The sequence below is a fragment of the Dermacentor albipictus genome, chromosome 4 (genome assembly GCF_038994185.2).
Source record: "Dermacentor albipictus isolate Rhodes 1998 colony chromosome 4, USDA_Dalb.pri_finalv2, whole genome shotgun sequence".
Lineage (NCBI taxonomy): Eukaryota > Metazoa > Arthropoda > Arachnida > Ixodida > Ixodidae > Dermacentor > Dermacentor albipictus.
Genome location: NC_091824.1, coordinates 79,900,135 through 79,921,507, shown reverse-complemented (window position 1 = coordinate 79,921,507; position 21,373 = coordinate 79,900,135). Strand labels below are relative to the sequence as shown.

General features: G+C 44.6%; 1 protein-coding gene across 1 annotated transcript in view; it reads left to right on the top strand.

The window, feature by feature from the left end:
- The first annotated feature begins 18,651 nt into the window (after positions 1-18,651).
- Positions 18,652-21,373, top strand: part of LOC135913340 (uncharacterized) — a 298,144-nt gene continuing 295,422 nt past the window's right edge. Inside the window, exon 1 of the mRNA XM_065445931.2 lies at positions 18,652-18,876. The gene's annotated coding sequence lies outside the window, so the exon portion shown is untranslated. The remainder of the gene's footprint in view (positions 18,877-21,373) is intronic.

The window sequence follows — 21,373 nt, the reverse complement described above, 5'->3', positions numbered from 1 at the left end:
CAATCCTCGTATCGTCTATACTACTACTCAGCCTCAACGACACTCTCTCTTCAGAGTTCGTGTCGACCATATTGTGCAGTTGAGCCGGCCGTGCATATAGTTGAGTAAACCAATATCATCACTGTGGTTAAATCACGTGACTGTCGCCTACGCAGTGCACAGCGCGCTGAGCGGAATTGACGCAATAGGCGTCGTGTGTTAGCCGTCGACGCAAACTCCACTCTTAAGCACACCGCTAATGTGCTATAGTAGGACTTTTGCAAGACCCTTGTAAACAACGTAAGAAAGTCCCGACATATATAAAATAATATACCAAATTTCTCCTCTTTGGATTTTCTAACTGGTGCAGTTTACAGAACCGCGATATCTGTTCTTGCTGCAGAGTTACCGATTTGTAAGGTTCGTGCTTCTACATATTTTTCAAACTTGCAAAGTTTGGCCACTCTTTATTTTTTTATTTCAGGCCAGAAATAAATATTTCGCTTCCGATAGTCACTAGGATACAATTTTCTCGCTCAAATGCAATAAAATTTATTAAAAGCGGCCCAGGGGCTCTCAGAAAAGTATTTCTACGTTTTAATATGTGCTTAAACTGGCAGCATTGCAGTTGGGTCCGAGCCAAAGCTTCCTATTAAGACGCACGGCCACCTTATAAGTGGATCTCTTCCTATATTTATTTAACCTTTATAGCGCCGTACTACTATAACTTCAGTACAAATCTCGCCGCTTGGACTTGGTGCCAAACGAAAAAAATTATCTTTTGGGCTAAATAGTTATCCCGTACGGTACCTTTTGCGAGGCATTACAGCAACAAAAGAATACCTAAGGATGAACTCTGCTTGGCCGCACGGTGACTGGAAGAAAACTATAATGTGTAGCGCATTATTAAATAAACAATATTGCCTACGAGGTGTGACTAATTCGTGCTCCTGTTTATTTGGCACACACTTGGCTTCCCGAAAACGTACCTACCACGACGCTGTACCTTGTGAATCTGCTTATTTGGCGCTTGCATTAAGGCGCAGCTTGTCGACGGTAGAGCATAAACATAAACATTGCTTGATATCACGCGTTGAATGCACTGAAAATTGACAAAATTGTACGCATGGTATGTAGTTCTACTAATTAGCCGCTTCACCAAAGCATTGCTTCACACAGATTCCAACATGCGCGTTTTATGTACAGTCAACCAAACAAGTTTACGGACCACGAGATCTCAGAAAATTCTAAATATACGAGTAGCGTTTAAAAGCAGCCAGTAAAACCGTGCATCCGAATGTTGTTCGCACGTACCACTAAATGCTGGAAATGGCAACACCAGGCTGCGTTCTAAGGCTGAGGAGACATTCAGCTTTTTGTCGGATGTCTTGGCCCGGAAACGTTTTTGGTCGACTGTACATATTTTTTCTTCTATGTGTAAGGTATTCAGCAATACAGCAGCCACAGCAGGCGTAGTCAGCAAATTCTGAGATACTTCACAAAGAGAGCTTAGCTTTAAAGTTGAATTTGACGTCACTGGCCTTCCCGCTGGAGGAACGACCGGGTGCCAATGCTTCTGGTTTACATCGCGCCTCCCATCCTCCAAATACCGCGGAGGTGCAATAATGGAGCGCCGGGCGTTACGAAACTACATCATCGGGTCGAGGGATGATCTTCTGGTGTAAACCGCGTCTCACTAAAACAAGGTAAGTCAAGCCTTTAATTAAGTTTAAGTAACGATAAACTGACTTCATAGGATGTGTTTGTAAGACTTCTGGTGTTGAAATGAAAAACAGAATGTATACGCAATGCTTTCCGAGCAGTACCACGTCTCTCGTTGCAGAGAAATCACCTGATATGAAGTCGCGAAATGATTCGCGCGTCATTGTACTTCTCCGGGTGGAGTTAGTAGAATAATTGTGAGGCGCTGCAATACTGCATCAAGAAAATTCCAGTATTTCGTAGACTGGCGTGGACAGACCATTGCGGTTCGCTTGTTATACGTTAAGACGCTGGGAACAGATACGGAAATTCTAACTGAACCAATCCAATGAGTGCAGTCATAAAATACATGACGCTATAGCGAGGTGCGTTGAACTCCTCTGCGTTTAGCGTTACCGGTAGCTCTGAGAATAAAACACAAAGTAGGTGCTCTCCCTCGCTGCGGCATCATTTTCGTTTACCACCTAGTTATCAAATGAATCAACCTCAAGTAAATTCGAGTACTTATTTTCCTTCTCATAACCAAAGTTGAGTCACAAGGTGTAGGTGCACGTCAGCAGTATGTCAGCAGCGGCACGTATATATGCAAATATATGAATTCATTAGACCGATGTCGGTCACACCAGCCACATGCTGATGTAAATTAATCGCTGAGAATTTCGCGCCTTTTGATAAGCTTCGTAGATTGAGATCATAACTGCCTCAGCACGCATTCAACGTTTACCCTCTTTATTGCGCCATTGTCAGCTTCTCCTGAAAGCTGCACTAATAAAGCTGCTCGTTTGCGCGCATACGACGTCCATTCTCCGTAATGGAACGTTGACGTGGCAAACAAACGCAGGCACTATCATCTTCGTAAGTTGGTCTTTGTAAATTAGTTGCTATGGCATAGAGCTATGTTTTATAAACGGAAAATTATGATGTAGCATAAGATTAAAGAGGAAAAGAAACAGAAATTTGCATTTCTCTATTTATTACCTATACATCGCTGCCGCGATGGGGTCATTGCCCTGACGTGGCTCTGGACCAGTCAGAAGGGGGCACAATCAGACTAAAAACCATTATGCATCTCTGCACCACCCCAGCCAAATGAAAAACCAAAATAAGTCCGCGAGGTACTTTCTATTTCATCAGTCGTACCGCAGCGTTGCACCCATCTATATAATTTGTCTCTTTGTTGGATCATAGACAGCCCTCCTCAAACTCACAAAAAACTGCGAGGCGAGCCTTATTAGGGCTGCTTGCAGCTATTCTCAGCAGTACATAACAAATGGTCATGCATGTCGTGAACAGAAACGAACTTCTCTGCTATAAGGTAAGCATAAGCTGACCTCAGTTTGTGACGAAATAGCAAGGCTCATGATCAGATCGTTATTCTGGCACGTAAAATCCTGGAATTTTCTTTTTCATGTATGACAAAATGCCCCCTGTAAGGTATAAAAGCTATAAAAGCTGTCACTTTGTTTGTAAGTGTTGCTCGAAGAAACAAAATCGTTCTGCCGCAAGTGAAGAATGTGATTCTTGTATGCCTTTGCAAGGAGCTTTACCACTTACAGAATCGCGTAGGAAATAGTTTACAAACGGTATATCTGCAATTTAGTACTCAGAAAGACATTGTGAGCTTTCGACAAGTATTCGAGGAACGAGAGTGCAAAAGCGGGCCATGTGAGAGTCAGCCTAAATCAAGATAAAATATCCTCTCATGCGTTTTGTAATTAGTCGTACTTCAACGCATCTGCCCTTTCTTGGGAGTGAGTCACGTGGAAATGAAGTGTTCATATCTTAAACGTGGATTCTCAATGGAGCCACATCACATATGTCTTTCTCTCGTTTGCACTTAACCGAGACACACTGCGTGTAATTACTTTTGCTTGTGTGCATCCGCCTTGGAGTCTCATGAAAGTTCTCGCGCCCTCTTGCTAAGATACAAAGTGAAACGGTGATACTTTGGCGACTACTTCCGTGGCTCAACGCAGCAGTGAAATTCACTGTCTGCGCACTGAGGTGTCAATGCTTTGCAAGGGCATCCACCGATCGATAGCATGCCTCCAGCGTGCAACTTTTTCCGGCTGGCTGGCGCGATTCCTTCTGCAGAAGAGAAGGCTCGCACCGGTGGCCTGGGCCCTCTTGTCCGGACCAGAATCCTTCTTTTAGTGTCACGATTTGCGCCGTGCCGCTGAACTGATAACCACACCTTTTCGCTCGCCTGAATTTTGAAAGTAATGCACACTCGTCCGCTCACGGACGAGGATTAAAATCCGTTAAAGCAATGTAGAAACATTGCTGGTACGAAAACAAGCGATTGAAATTTGCCCTTTGCAACAAGCAACACAACATCTCAATAGATAAGAGCGCTGCACAGACGCAAAATGTGTGTTAGTGTCCTTTCGGTGGTGTTTGGTTTTTCCTCCTGGTCTCATTGCTTATGGTTTCATAACAATGAAAAAGTAACTGCCATTAACAGGACCATTTATAGCTCAGGACATATGTATAGATTGTAATGGGAAGGGGAGGATCGCGTGTCACGTTCGTGAAAATGAGCATTATTTTATTCCGTAAACGAAAATCTATATTTAATTTGTCTCCAAAAGTTGCACAAAATGTCATGTTGCGTCTCATGACGGTGAAACAGTGCAAAGCAAACTTTGCACTGTCAGGTGACGTGGCCTAAAACCTGTCGCAGGTAGAATCATCTTGCGCAGATACATTCATGAATTTGATTATGATTGTTGTTGATCGCGTTGATTCCTGGATTGTTGAATTACATTTTAAGTGCTGCTGCTAAGTTTTCTATGTGTCATAGCGTAATTTATAATTTACAGTGCCGCGTGCTGAAAGTTTAGGCGCTACCATCGTGCAGACGAACGGAGTGGTGTATCTGTGGATCCTGAAGTGTATACCCTCTTACTTGGTAACGCGAATTCGTGCGAGTCGCTTTGTGCCAGTGGTGCGAGGGTCGCTGTCCTATTCAAGATGTCGAAAATGCTTTGCGCTGTTACGTTGTGCCGGAGCCGTCACAACGCAGTGTAGGTGTTCCTTACCAGCATATTCGTGCAAAACCATTGCACAATTACCGCAATTACCAGGAACAGGCTACGCAGACTGCGCCTGTAGGAAACATGTGTGATCATACGTGACAAAAAACAAAACTAAGGACTTGTGCAGCCGACTGCATGATGAGCATGGCTATTAGGGTTATACTTTCATTGTTAAGCACAAAGTAACCATTCCCATTGAAATCCAACATGCTACCACTTTTTCTGGCATCTAGCAGCTTGGGATTGTCATCGCGTGCAGTAATAGGCGTTGCGGGCGCCCATACACAGTTTTAGAAAGTCAGTAGGAAGATCGAAATGGTATCTTTTAGAAATTTATCCGCGCTTCCCCAACAATATTACATTCTGCGGCTCTACGTGGCAAAACCACGATCTGATTTTGAGGCACGCCGTAGTGGAGGACTCCTGAATAATTTTAACTACCTGGGGTTCTCTACCGTGCACCCGATTAACGGTACACGGGCGTTTTTGCACTTCGCCCCCTACGAAATGCGACCGCCGCGGCCGGGATTCGATCCTGCGACCTCGTGCTTACCAGCGCAACGCCAAAGCCACTAAGCAACCACGGCTCATCTTCCCAAAGAAACCACATCACGTTTAGCTACAACATAGCAGGTGCTTGAAAAATGATGGACAGCCCTTTTATTATTGCTCCCTCGAATCATATACGTAGCCTCTCAGATAATTTCAATCCCTTGCTCCCTTACCAATGCAGAGTAGTCAGACGACAGCGAAAATCTATGCCTTTCATTTAAAAGTTACCGCTCTCTTTGCCTCTCTGTCTTTCATTGCGATATCAGTTATACACACTCGACGCGCGTTCACGACACCGACGCAGCCGCCGCGCGTCACGCTGGCTCGTCATCGACGGCATATGCACGGCCTACACGCGGAAAACTAAAACGTCTCCTAAGACGCCAAGTAAGTGTGCATGCAAAAACGGCGAAACGAAACGAAACGAAATGAAATGGACGTTCCCTTACGCTTCACTCAATTGACTCGCCAGCGGAGACCTGGCCGCATTCTGCCTTCATCGGAATGAATACATGGGAGCTGTGCGAACGCACACTAACTTTCCTGTTGAGCAGCCCTCCGCCATAGTTGGCGTCAAAGAAGTTCGGTGAAGAGCAGCACGTAACTAGTGACTCATAACCAGTTACCCAAGTTGGCGTAAAACAGTTTTATTTAGCTGAGAAATGAACTGGCGTTTCTGTTACAAACGCGCTTGAATGTATAAGACTACGTTGTGTCAAGAACGTAACTGGAACGCCAATGCATTCCTCCGCAAAGTTCGCGAATTAATATCTCGAAACTGGTGTCAACCCGAGAACTCGTTCCAAGTGGATCCGCCTTGCGAGTTCCACGGCTAGAATTTGTAAACTGAAATATGGGCCATAAGGTAATCAGTTAAAAACTGCATTGGTAAATTTTTGTTAATTAGTCGATTATTGGTTTTAATTTTTGTGCAAGTAGTGTCCGCTGCTCGGCTAGGCCACTTCATGAACTAGAATGGTGCTATCTGCCTCAGACAACCTTTAAGAATTTTTTTGAAATGTTCGTTTAAAAACCCTCTATTTGTTTCACGCTCCGACTAGGTGCGTGTCATTGCTCGTAAGTGGAATAAACCATAGTTGAAAGTGAGCGTCTTTCCCTTCAACTTCTCTGTAACTGCTTTTCCGCACTACCTTAGTGCTCCTTTTTTGGCCAAAATGTCCCACCAACTTGCCCACGAATTTACTATTCGGGAGCAAGCAACAGCCATGTGCTAAGACGCCGTAGTTCAGGACGCCGCATAAGTTTCGGCAACCTAGGGTTCCTAAAGTCTACCTAATTCTCTGTGCATGGGCGCTTCTATGTTCCGCCAGCTATAGTAATGCGGCTGCATTAACAGGGAATGAAATCCGAGTCTTCACGCCCCACAGGGGAAAAATATCTATAGCGTACCTGCCAACACTCCTGAATCTTCCATAAAGTTTACGAATTTAGTCTCCTTTTACGACTTTACAAATTTTGTGTCAAACTTGAATAAAAAATTAGATTTGTTGCCAAAAATATTCACTCGTCCATTTTCAAACCTTCTGGTGGAAGGCTTCTGATGGTTAAAGGATGCGAGAGGGGTACCCGATTGGAGCATGTTCATTCATACAAGTGGTGGATGTCTCCAAAACAGGCAACAGCTCAAAAAGTCATTGAGAACTAAAACCAATGTTTTGCTTGCTAGACTTTGCTGTTCTATATACGGCTGTTGCTTTTAAGTTCAGGACAAGCTATCTCTATGACCCCCCCCCCCCTTTATTTCGCTGTCATGTGCACAGAATTTCACAAATGTTAATGTTCAAGTGTTTGAAGGTATGCCGTATTGCTACTGAGTAAAAAATGGGAGTAATATGCTTACGCATCCAGTACGCAAATAATGAATGATGCATGCAGTCGTTCAGTCTTTAGCGGCGCCTCGTGCACTTGCACGGTAAGTGCTCATTAAGCTTTGTATATCCGCGCCTGAAAGACTGGAATGCTGATATTGCTTTGATTCAAATGCCGGATGCATCCGGGCACTACGCGCGCTTCTCGTCGTCAACGGCACCTATCGTTTGCGAAATACTACGCACGTCGTCATTGCACCAATATCCTGACCGTGTTTCACTTTCTTTTGCACATCCGTTCAAGCTGTACCACTCCATTTTCTTTCTTCGGGGCTGTTCTACGTAAACAAGGATAGAGAGCAAGCATTCTCTGTGCACCGAACACAAACAGTGATTTCTCATCTTTACTCCTAGCCAACGAAAGAGCTAAATGTCCAGAGCCGCCGGAGGCATCAAAGGCGCCGATGCACGCTACTCCGCTTTCCCATCTGGAACTCTTTTTTTCTTATTTCAGTAACCCTCGGTCTGAAAGACATGTATATTCAGTATGTGAACAAAACGCAAGCAGCGCACTGCCTTAGGTATAGGTTAACCATCCAGTTGAGACTAAATCCAGAACCTCTTGCCTGGGATAGCCCATAGAACCGAGGGAGCACGACACCCGCAAGCCGTCTCCATCACAACATTACACACCCTCAGGTACAGTTCAAGGAGTGGCTCTGCTGCTCTGGGCCTGTCTATATACAGTAGAATGACTTCAATAATGTACTGCTCTTCTTAGTGTGCCTCGCTTCGTCTGAGTAAACACGGCACTGATGCAAGAGTACCAGCAACAGGAAAGCGCTGAACACCGTTTTCTGTGTTTATACATAAAACCACCTGTCTACGCGCAAAAAGAGAAAAAATAAACAACCGCGGGTTAGTGGGCCGAGTTAGCACGTCAGAAAAAAAGCTTATACGAGAGGACGCGAGTTAGTTCAAGACTCTCGATCTTCAATGCGGCTTGCAGTTGGCTGCCCAGTTTCTTGTATCCATGGATATCAGCTTGAATAATTGAGGCGCATTTTTTTTTTTCACGTCTTACATCTAGATAGCCGCCTCTGCCAGGAGGCAGAAAGTTCATTCTCCGAGCTCACTCTTAGCAGCCACTGAAAAGGTTATACGGTAAGCTGCAATGATGTGGAGGCAAAAGTTAAGGTCGCGTGTCATCATGACGTATTTCTCTACGAGCTGCAGTGGTTGCAAGCGCACCTTACGCAGCAAGTAGGAGAGGATGGCAGGACGGAGACACATGTGCGGTGCATTGTCACAAGCGTGCTTGCAAGCATTTTAGCGAATGTGCCTTTCGTTGATTGTTTCTTTCGGAGGTCGAGTTCCTTCGCGCTGCACATAATTAACCAAGTTTTATTCGTCCAGCCTTTTTTCATGTGTACAGTGCTAGGTAATAGTCACTGGGTAGAGCACACTTAATAGGAATGCCGAGTCTATTACAAATTGGGAGCAGTGTGCGTGATTCAGTGGTGCTCTCGCTTTCTGTGTTAATCTGCCATGGAAGTTAGGTGCTATCGCACTGTTTGGTCCCAGGGAAATTCCGGATGAGTCCGGAGCTATACAAATTTTAATCTCATGCTCCTACAGATCGTTTATCGTAGTGTAGTTTGATAAAATTTTCACAGCGTCCACCTTTTCTTATTTGTTTCTCTTATACTTTTTTTCGGCATCTAGCACTGGTGCCCGCAAAGTTCCGTGTCTACGCTTCTGTATCAAAGCCAGGTGGAAATTGTGGTCATTTTGTAATGCAAAATGTTTGTACTTTTTGTTTTTGTTTTTTTACAACCATCCCAATTGCAGTCTTCTGAAAGCTGCGCTTTAACTTTAACTGTCCTGCTCTATACACTGGCACAATATGTGTCCTGAAAATCATCATAACGTGCTCACTTTTGTTTCACTACCATTATGAAACCCCTTTTCTTTCTGGAAGCAAGGAACACTGATGCAAGTCTGTAACATAACTGCGGAGTGAACTTGGACAAAGAGAAACAAAGACTGAAGACAGCATTTTACGGCCGCGTCCAGTTTTTGTGTTTGCGGCTCCTATTGGACATCAAGAATTTCTCATTTTGCTGCCCCGAGGATCGCGTCAATAAATTCATTCGTTCATTCATTCATTCATTCATTCATTCATTCATTCATTCATTCATTCATTCATTCATTCATTCATTCATTCATTCATTCATTCATTCGTTGAGTCTATGTGTCAAAGTAAATGACGTTCATCATCACGGCAGAATTCGCCATAGCAGGCACACTGCTTATATTTGAGCTACTTCAATTGCTAAACAGCTCAGTTTTCTTGACTGTGAGTAAAAAATTGCTTATCAGTATAAACGCCTCTCTGAAAGCACTGATATGTTCCTGAGGTACCAATTGGTGCTAGCTCTATGCATATCTCTTTATTGCATTGAAATATACAATTCCCACCAAAAAAAGATTGCTTCAGGGTGTCATTGACATTACCGACATTACAAAGAGGTTATACCTTCACGTAGCGCTCAGTTGTCTGTTTTATTCGGTGTTCCTCAACAACAGGATGCACCTTGCGCGCAATCTTTGCGAGAAGATCAGAAACGTGGCAACGTTACAAATTAGCATAGCAATGAATTCGGTATGCCAGCATTGGTTCTATCATTTTTCTCCTCAAATGCGCTGTACTCTTAGTTATCACGGCTCGGACGATATTTTTATTTTCTTGTCATTTTTGCCCTTCCGAAACCTATTCTGCGTGTCACTTCTTACTTTGTCCCGGGTCCAAAATATTCTGTGGATTTCGCACCACTGGCTGAAATTCACGCAGGCGGGTCACTGCAACGAGAGGTTCAGCAGCTCCTGAGCAATTCCAGGCACGAACTCAATATCTAGGACAGCCATTCTTGTGTTGTCTGTCGTAGGTGTTTTTGTATGCAGCGAAAATGTTCCGTATGTTGAAGCGAGAAACCATGAAGAAAGAGAGAGAGAGACAAAAGAGGAGGAAGGACAAAGAGGTTAGCCACAGTGAGTACCGCCTGGCTACCCTGTGCTGGGGAAAGGTAAAGGGAATAAAAGGTGAAAGAAGAGACAAAAAAATGAAGAGCTCAATAAGTAAGATTACGAGAGCCCCCAAGCCTTTTTCCTCGTTCTGAAAAAAAGGCATGCACCAGTTTCAACATATATATGAGGAAAGGGCTGTTTGCATCGCTTTAGACCTTGATTATATAAGAGCTGAAACAAGAGGTGGACCTTACTGTAATTGACTGAATAATCTCACAAATGCGTAAGAGTGGAAATGAGCTATGAATGTGACCAATTTCGTTCAATGGAGCTATTTTTACTAAAGTATATTGAGGGGAGACGACCTATGTAATGCCGAGTAGCAATATTTTGCCGATGAAATGCAGATATATTGTACACGTGCTTTAGGGGAAATCTTCAATCTAGAGGAAGCCACTTTGAATGCAACAGGAACTTTAAAGTCTGTTACTAATCCATAAGATATAAAAAAGAGACACACGGTCAAAAAATATGCTAGGTGAAGCCTAGCATTATCATCTGATACACTTTAGGATAAAGAAAGCTTTGCTTATCATCGGCCTTGTAGATCAAACTCGTGCAACTGCGGCAAGAAAACGCGGCGAGCCGGATTGTACCAGTGTGATGATTTGAACAAGTGGCAGTGGATCTCGAACACTCAGCTCAAGCGTTGCTACAGCTGAAGCCAGGACTCTCTGCAAATACAATGAGCGGCTGCCTCCAACATAGTCTTCGCCATTTCACTTGTACGCTTCTTAAAGCGCATTGTAATCGTCTAGTAGTACAGTATGGGAGGAAGCACGTGATCCAATGCAGCTCGTTACTTGAGAATACACGGCCTATAACTGCGTAAACATAGTTCGCCAAAATGCCTTGGATACTTGTTACGCCACATTAAAATTAAAACCTTTGGCTGGAAACATTGACTCGATCTCCCGTACTGTCACAAATGAGTCAAAACTGCAAGATTTTTACTTTGTCCTCTAGCCCATTTGCACTCTGCAATGAAAGTAAATTTTAAAAATGCAGGAGAATCAAGCCAGCACGTATTCCTAAATACTACATAACCTATGAGTATGCTGCTTTTTATTTCTGATAGCCAGTTTTTTTAGGAGGTTCGTTTCATTACTAATGCCAGTACACAGAACTCTTCTCATGACGCCATCAGAGCAGACTAGCGACCACCATGAATCAACCTTGATGGCTAGCACGTGCTTCGCAGCCAAATGATTTTGCCATCGCACTATAGGATGGCTCTTTAAATTTAGAGTGTTATTTTTCGTCAATCCTCATTACTTCGTCGTCGTACCTTGTGGCGGCCTAATAGGTGCAATTTATATTCTCGTCAGGGGCCTTTTATCGGCAAAAACTCATCTTGCCTGCTTACGGCTAATGCGCGTAATGCATGAGGCTCTGCTCGATCCCCATGCTCGCGATCATATATCAGTGTACATAAGTAAACGAGCGGAGAGCGTTCTAAATGCAAATGTCGGTCGCTGTTCGCACCCGGGCGGTATTTTCTTATTTAATGAGCCACCCTATGAATAACAGAGAAATAAATGGTGGTTGGATAGCCCGTCCGTTCCGTCTTCTGACCCAACACGCTGCACATTTTACTACTGAGCGAGTACGGCATGCGAATCAGGGTCTTGGTCCATAATCTTTAGATGTCATTTGAATAGAATGTCTGAAGGGTCTCCTTTTTTTATTGCGTATGTCCAAAATACAGGATTAGCCTACGTGATCTTCCCGTATTTGTATCTCTCTTCTGTTCGTGATACGAAACGCAGGTAGCGCAAATGCGCTGAAGCGATATAATGAAAAAAAAAACTCATAGCATTGTTCCGACTCAACTAGCGCTGTTATTCTTTGTTTTGCTGCACAAGTGTTTGGGCCGTATTTCAAGCTTTCTCGCGAACTTCAAAGTATATCATGAGTCCTAGGCTAGCTGCAGCCGCAATCTCTATGCCCACCAGATATTGAACATAAAAAATAAATAGAAAAAACGCAGTAGTTCTCAAACTGCGTGATATCTAAGCCCCCTCCCCCAACCCTCCCCCTCCCCCCCAGAAGAGAACAGCTAATCTCTGAGCCAACACTGTTGCAAAGTATTGGTCGACTTTAGTACTCCAAGTTAAGGATATAATGATGGCGTTCGGACGCTCTTCATTATAAAACCTGCATCAAAGTATTCCCGTAATGCAAGTTCTTCAATCAAACGTGAGTCCAGCCTTACGCACAGCGCATGTCCAGGTAAGTAGCCCGTGTCATATATATTCTTCGGTGGCGAAGATGTACTTCATTGACTTTCTCCAGTTATATCTGCCAAAGAAACGTGGCTTCGAGATAATTCCTCCCTGACTGCATCAACTTACGAAGATTAGTAGCTTAACAGGCGAACGGAAGCCTATTGAGATAATCTGCGAAAATTCCCAGGCTCTTGGTGACTCTTTCGTTGTGTCGCTGGGCGTCAAGTAGCCTGTCCAATTTCTGGCCAGTGCGGTTGCATCTCGATATCCAAAAACGCAAATCTGTTTCAGAAACTAGAATCGTGTGGGATGCAACCTGTTTATCATCGTTGTCGAGGAGGTGTACTTTTCTATGTGACAAAACGTTCTGCTGCAGTGGGTCAAGCGAAGCATCTGTGACCATAACGACGAGTTGACTTCAGCGACAGGATGTGCGGTTTTGCTTGAGGATTTCATGGAGTTGCTGACAAACTTAGCCCAACTTTCACTTGATTTTCGCTCAAAGTTCGGGAATCCCCGAACGGCCGCAGATGGCACCCGCTCGTGGCAACATTTCCTCGGGTAGAGCTGAGAGGACCCTGGAAAGGCTCAGTTTTCGCCTTCTGCACAATATATTGTGACGCGTAGATTATTAAATAGCCTTTGAAAATAGTAACAGCTTTAACCGCAACGCAGCGGCTGGTCTCAAGCTGTTTAGGGAACAGGGGCTAGGCCGAAGTATCTTCTAGACACCCACGGCCAACTTGATATAGTATGTGGTTCTTCAGCTCACGTTTAGAAACACATAGGTATGCTGAATGCATAAACCCCTACCTGTTAAAGCCTTTCGAAACTCAGCTCTGGTCAATCAAAACTGGCAACAAATGGCATTACTTTCCGGCACGTCCGATTGTCTGTACAAATCTTGCGAACACTGAATGCAGCGCAATAGTCATGCACAGATTGAGAAACTGCATAAAATTAGCTACCCAGATTTTCTTCTTACCTCCCCTGCCGAGAAGACTATCAAGGCAGCCAAGGCAGGTCAATTATGTTCATGGGGTCTCGCATTGTTTAAAAAAAAAAGAAATGGCGGCCCGATACAGTGATGTGCTGTTCAGCTGGGCTTTGCAAGATCGCATGTGCAGTAAAAGGCAGCCGTGATGCACTCAGTCACCAGTAAGCATATATTGAAATTTCTTTCCTGCAAAAAAAAAGAAAAAAATGTGGCGTAGTGTATGACACCTCATTAATCTGTGGGGGCCATTGGACCGTCCAGACGGGCCGATGCTTTAAAGGGACTGATAACCAGTTTTTATTGTACCATTTTTTTTTGTGTGTGTAATGGAAAGCTTACCGGTCAGAGTCTTTAATCATGAAGGGCTCACATGGAAAACGCCGCGGAACATTTTCTATCAAACTTTTTCGATCTGCAGTTAGGACGTAGTTGTTCACTGTAAGCATGCTGAAAACGGTGATGGGCGAGCGCGATAGTGATTATACGCTGGCATTAGTGGGCGGCGCACTTCTATTTATCAAGTCAATATTCCTGCGATTCATGTTTTCAGAATTGGTAAATGATTTCTGCTATAATAGCTACGTGGTTTCGTAGTTTGCTGTCCAACCGCTTTGGTATTTAATCAATAAAAAAGAAAGCGATTGGCTTAAAAGCGAAATGACGCCTTAACGTGTGACATGGAGTTGAGCGTGTTGCCTTAGCCATGCGTGCACCTTTTTTTTTATTTCCGAAGCAAAGACCAATGCGGAAGTGTCTAATAATATATCAAATTGCAATTTTAAGCAATAATTATGATGTACTTATTAACAGTGGACTTACGTACAGTAATCTTATAGAATATATCCGATGTACCAAGATTTCACCGCAAAGTCTTACTTATTTTTGAGACTTTATTTGCCAATTTAAAATTGTAATTCCTATTTAAATCATTAACAACGTGCTGGATCCTTATTACTATAAATTATGGTCATTTCATTTTCATCAACGTCTCACAACACATTCTGGCCAGTTGTTAGTCCCTTTAACATACAGCTCATGCAGCACCACAGCTCCCTCAAGGGTATCGCCTGTTTGCACTTCGCGTTACACTTCCGAGACTGCATGTGTGAGCCTTTATTATCAGTCGCCTCGGTCGTCTTTAGATACCGGGAACAGCTAACTCGGGAGACAGTGGCAGATTCTAAAATTTTAATAAATGACGACACGCGCATTAGCCGTCCGCCCTTTAAGCTGCTGAAAAGTGCAATGACTTTGCTTGAAAAATCTATTTTTTTTATCGCCCCAATTTCTTTGTCCGCGCATGCGTTTTGTTCGTGCTCTGTTCCTATTCTCTTTTGCAGCGAGCTGTTTATACGGACCCTGGGCCGTCATTGTCAGACTTCTCTATAAAGGGGCCTTGTGACCTAGAGGGAGAGGAAAAAAAGAGCTCAACAAGAGGAAAAGGGGATGAAGGGACCTCTTTGCCCCTGTGAGATTGCTATCTTAATAATAATATCTTAATATCTTAATAATACCTGAATATTTATAATAACATCTTAATAAACCCATTTTATGCTGGCGGTTTGCGGCCAACGAACCGTTTCCAGCAATTGAAACGCAATACTAGGAGCGGCTGGCTGCCGGCACTTTTTGCGCCACCAAGGAGTGCCGGCAGCCACGTCAATCGCGAACCAATCATAAAGACGATTGCAGCGCCCGCATTTCCAGTGGTGAGCCTTACGCCCAATATACTGCGCTTTGGATTAGTGGTTCGGCACATTCCATGCCTGCTGCAACTACGGGAAGACCACGAGTAGTGCGTACTCGTGAGGAAGATGCTGCCTACCGCGAGCGTCAGCGAGAGTTGGCTCGTCGTCGTACGGCCGACCCCGAATCGCGCGCCACATATGCCGAGTTTAAACGGCAGCGGCGGGAGGCCGATACCGAAGTGCGCGCCCTAGAAGCCGAAGCTCAACGGGAGGTGCCAAGAGGGCAACCCCGAGCTGTGCGGCCGAGATTGATAATATAGACTGCTTGCGAAGTTTGACTTGCATCGTGTAACATTCGGTGTAACTAACACGGCTTTGCTGTTCGGCCATCTTCACGAACTCGAAGGGGAGGTGATCTTTGTGTAATTCTTGTCTGCAGTAAATTGCGGATATCGAAGTCAGTACTCCTTCCGAGGCCAATTCACATGGGGCTCTAATCTGGACGCTCCACAGTTTTCTTCGAGGCGTGGTGTAGACCCGGTAAAGTACGGAATGGCGCTGATGGCCTCGTTTTAACGCGATAGCGTTAAGGAGCTCGTGTCGCAGAAAAGCCGGTGTCGTCGGCGTCGGCGGCGTTGGCCGTGAGCGATAAATCACGGCAGGCACTTCATAAATAAAAATCAACTTCCAAGATGGGCTGGGTGGCAATCGAACCAGGGTCTCCGGAGTGTGAGACGGAGACGCTACCACTCAGCCACGAGTTCGATGCTTGAAAGCGGTACAAAAGCGCTTCTAGTGAATGCGGTGTTGCCTTAGAAACGTGCCGTAGAAAGTTATACTGCTGTGTATATCGGTAATTATGAGCATCTAACTTACAGAAGTCGCATTTACACGAGTAGCGAAGTACGTTTCCACTACCTTTCTTCTGCGCTTACCGCACACGCAGAGCCATCTTGCGGCAAACACACGAGACCCCCTCCTCTCAATATACGGCTCTGCCCCGACAGGTGGCCCGCCACGCGCGCATTGGGGCTGTGCGCGGACCGGTGCCAGGCACGTCGCGGCCCCAACTCCATCTCCCCTGACGACGCTTCGCCGTGCTCCCACACTGGGTAGGGTGGCTAGAAGGGGCCTTCTAGCCACCACGGGACGGGTTGCAGAAACAAGCGCCGTTCCTTTCTTTAGATTATTATCTATCTATCTTTCTGCCCGTGCCGATCACGACGTTTGGCTGGCGTAGATCGTTTCCCCCTCCGAGGCACCGAGTTCTTTGGTTCGTTCCGTTTGCTCAGGCGCACGTTTCGTTGCCGCGCCGAACGCTGCGTTGCTCGACGCTCACCGCGTGATAGGTGGACGCAAAGTCCGATGCGGGGCGCCTCGTAAGTGATCGCTGCGCCGTAGCGCATTGTCTTACACCTCTTAGCGGGTCGACGGGAACGCTGTCGCGTTCCACTCTTGAAGGCGAAGCTTAAGCGTCCTCCAATTTTTTGTTTTCGTAACGTGACGCAAAACTGACGGTTTGCCTGAGAAACTGAAATGAAAGAACTGAACCAAACGTTCTTCATAAAGCACAACAATTTTGCCCCGCAGTAAAAATAAAGCAGCTAACTCAAAGTGTATGATTATTTCGTCAAAAGCGTCTCTTGCTTCGATCGTCAGCTGCATACAAGACGTCGTCTGCTTCATTGGCCAGCATACGTCTCCGTGAAACGGAATGAGTCATCGTATATTGGCGCCATCGCGCTTGTCTTCTACCGCAAGCGTCGGTGCTGCCATCTCTCGTTCACTTCGCTGCGTACTGGCACCGCGTGAGGAAACTGCCAGGCGCCGTGTTGCGTATACTTCTCTTTATAAATTGAAAAGCCACCGTTGGCATAACTTTTGTTGATGCGAAAATTTATTAATCTTGATTACGGTTCGAACGCAGGAGAGAAAAGTGACCCGCCGTGGTTGCTCAGTGTTGGGCTCCTGAGCACGAGGTCGCGGGATCGAATCCCGGCCACGGCGGCCGCATTTCGATGGGGACGAAATGCGAAAACACCCGTGGTACTTGGATTTAGGTGCACGTTAAAGAACCCCAGTTGGTCGAAATTTCCAGCGTTTTCCACTACGGCGTGCATCATAATCAGAAACTGGTTTTGACACGTAAAACTCCGTAATTTAATTTTAATTTAGAGAAAAGTGAAAAAAGTCGCAGAAGCTTTGTAACTCCCCACCAATATTATTTCAAATAAACGCCTTTCTTTCAAAAAAAGATAGATGATCTAAAACACAAATGCCAACAACGCCCGATAGCGATGCAAATGAGTTGAGCACGCGTTACGAGTAAAATATTCTCCTGGCCCCAAACGACTGCGATACACATGCCTCTTGCCCACCATTGCATATGGCTCCTCATTAGCATGATTCGCGCGGCTCATTGCACCACAAATTAGGGCTGAAAATTTCTGCAGTGGCTGCCCAGCGCAACGTGATGCAATCTCAAATTGACGCTCATGAAAAAAATTTAATTATGGGGTTTTACGTGCCAAAACCACTTTCTGATTATGAGGCACGCCGTAGTGGAGGACTCTGGAAATTTCGACCACCAGGGGACCTTTAACGTGCACCTAAATCTAAGTACACGGGCGTTTTCGCATTTCGCCCCCATCGAAATGCGGCCGCCGTGGCCGGGATTCGATCCCGAGACCTCGTGCTCAGCAGCCCAACACCATAGCCACAGAGCAACCACGGCGGGTGACGTTCATGAAACGTCTCTACCTGTGCCACTCCTCGCAGGATGTTCCTTCAGCCAATCAGCTAGCTGACATGGCTGCTATCGTGGACCACCGCCGCCGTATTCGATAACTTGCGGATGCACTGTACGGGTTTCTTTCTTTTTGAAGCGCTAACGTCACACTTTAGCTGCCGAGGACCATAAAGAAGTGTTAGTTGACAAAATTCGCAGCTCCATGTCGCGTTCTGTCATCTTAGTGAAAGCGCGCAATTTCATTTAGCAACACTTCCCCTTCCCTGCCCAAATTTTAAAACCCGTTACCTCTCGACAGCTAACCGGAGAGTCAATATGGCGGGTAATGGCGGCTGTGCAGCCGCCATGCTTGTCGAGAATAGAGTCCATTGTCGCGAAGCTTCGGGTTAAGAGCGACCTAGAACCAATAGCGAGCGACATCAACACGTGGGATTGTGGGAGTTGCGATTGAAAGGCGACTATAGGTAAGGGGTGACACAAAGACTGTTAGGAAAGAAATTAAAAATCGCTTTTGTAAGAAAAAACAACGTGACAAATCTAGATTTATTTATACAAAATGTAATTCATTAATAGTTTTAAATAGATCAGATGCGTAAATAAAAGACGATTGCATTTAAACATAAATAAATATAGCATTTTCTTAGCGCCTCCGCAAGAAAAAGAAAGGGAGGGGGGCGTTCACGCCACTGCGCAAAAGCGCGCTCGTAAAGTTCGTGCTTGGTTCGTTTGTTACAACACGTCCCCCTCTCATGTTCGGGTGCTTTGCTCCTCCATGTGATTTCCGAGTTCTGGTAGCTCGTATATTAGGTTTGCTGAATGCGCTCTTTCCGAGGCATGTTACATCGTGAGCCAAAGTGTCCAGTGAACAAGTTTTCGGTTGGATGAAAGGAAAGGAACATTGGACGAGTGTCAGAGTCAGCCGTCTTTCAGCGACTGCTGTGGCCAACACGCTCGCAGCAGAGGCGCGCCTAAGGTTACTCAGGCTACGCGTAGGGCATGTCCAAACGGTGAGTTTTCCCAGAAGCAAGGCTTCGGCTAACTTGTAAAAAGGTGGTTCTTTTCTCGCACGCTCCGTATTTTTCATCGTGATTGACATGATGCATTTCAAGTGATTTATTTATTTATTTATTGTTTTATTTATTTACTTTTTATTTATTTATTTATTTATTTATTTATTTATTTATTTATTTATTTATTTATTTATTATATGGTATTTAGGAGATGTTGTACCCTTTAACTGCCGCCGGCTACTCCATTTCACATAGCGATATAAAAAAGAATAAATCAGAACAAACTTGGTGAAATCACCACACAAATTTCGGTAATATAAGTACACAAAGTCCAGTCACATATCTACACTAAAGTAAACACAAAGTCCTGTCACTTAGCTATACTAAATGAAGGGCGCATAAGAAGTCACGGATTAAATTCTTATGAAGTTACAAAAAACCAGGCATTGGATTGGAAAAATTGGGAAAGTTTAGGTAAAGGAAAAAGGATGCGCCATCACATTTAAGCACTCCACTCAATACTTTCCGAGAATGCTGCTCGCTTCTAGAAAGTTTTGAAGGGCCAGTAATGGTAGTCTTTGCGAAGAGTATCTTGGCCGACGACCTAAGATCTTCCTGAGGCTGAAGGGCCTGCGATCTAATGCCGCTAAATCAAGGGCTAAGCGCTGTCTGTGTGAGTCGTGTCGCGGACATTCTAGCAGAAGATGCTGTACATCTTCATCGGCGTGGCCACAAGTGTATTCCGCATGATCAGCTCTTGAAATTTTATGCAGAAAGTGTTTTGTGTACGTGATACCGAGCAGCAAACGGTGAATCAGCGTTTCAAAGGCTCTCGTTGTATTTAATGTGGACGAGATTTTAAATCGAAGTGATAGGTCAATGTGAAATAAATCTGAAGATTTCGAGTTCTGGTCAAACCATGTCACTTAGCAACCACGAGGCTTATATATGTCGCAGTATGCGGCGCAATTTGCCTTGTGTAAGAGGGAAACCATGTGTGGCGTTTTTAACATGTGCTTGTCCAGCCGCCTTTTCTCCTGCAAAATTCCAGGGATATTGCAGTGGCCAGGTATATATTGGAACATTACTGTGCGATTTTCTTCACTTGCTTTTGTGAGCTCCTTAAGTATCTTGTTAACTAACGCCATGATTTTCGAATTGCTGATGTCACTATGAAGTGAAGACAAAGCTACCTGCGAGTCACAAAGGATGAGCCATTGTTCCCCTCTCTGCATTGAATTTATGTAGCGTAGCAAAGACAATATAGCAAAAAGCTCTGCTGCTTGTGATGACGTCATGTGAGATAGCTTCAAAGTTTGTATTTGGTTCCGTTCTGGAATGACAAAGGTAGCTGTATATAGCAGAATTTGCTTGGCAAGAACCATCTGCATACGCTTGAATATAGCCAGGGTACCGAGAGTAGATTTGGTATAACGCTTATTGTTATGCCGCTAGTATAAACATATCTCGTTTACTAATGATTACCTCAACAAAAAGTTCAATTTTTAAAGCTACGAGTCGCCATGAAGGGTAAGAGATATCTGAGAACCAAAATTCGTGATGTGGTAGTAGATCTTTGTGCGCCTAAATCACCGAATTGATGTTCGCCCTGGCTCTCCCAACTAGTGCACTTGCTCATGGGTGCCTTTTGTGCTGCACTGAAACGCGAAAGTACACTTATTTATTTATTTATTTATTTATTTATTTATTTATTTATTTATTTATTTATTTATTTATTTATTTATTTATTTGATGCACCCACCTTATCAATTTGCACTACGAAGTGTCTTGAACTCCAGCAGGCAGTATGCATGTACTACAACGCCAGATTAGTTACTATGTCTGCGCCAAAGTTAGTGCGCTCGAATCTTTCCGGCGATCGTGAAACAGGGCGGTATAGCAAGTGCTTACAGTTGTTTTAAACACACATCATTTATTCTTTAAAACAACTCTGAAACTATCTGTATCAACCAGAACTATACATCAACGCCAAACACAATATACATCCACGGCAAATAAGCAACAGTGCACTAGAGGCGAAGACGAAGGAAGATGTAGACACAAGCGCAACGTCAAAGCGCTTTTGTTGCGTCTGCGTCTCCCCTCGTATTCTTTTGTAGTGCGCTTTTGCTTATTTGCCACGGGTCAAGACACACTCGCCCATATTTGCATCCTGCATAATCTAGATGGTTCAAATGTGCCTGCCTGTCAAAAAAAATTTTTTATGACGTATATTCATCAAAGATACGCAGGACAATAAACTTTTGAAGCTTGAGCAAAAGCAGGATATATATTCCGGTTGTTGCAGCAAGCCACCGCGTGTACTATCTCGCTCAATATGAGCTGCAACGAGCGAACCGTGGCCGCAACTATATGCTGTCGGCTCTCAAGAAAAAGAGTGGAGGGCGTTTCGCAGTTCCAGAAATGCGCGCATCCCTGTGCTTTGCGCGGTCTGCTTTCTTCGCGGGGCGATGGGGCGATAACGCAGTGGCCC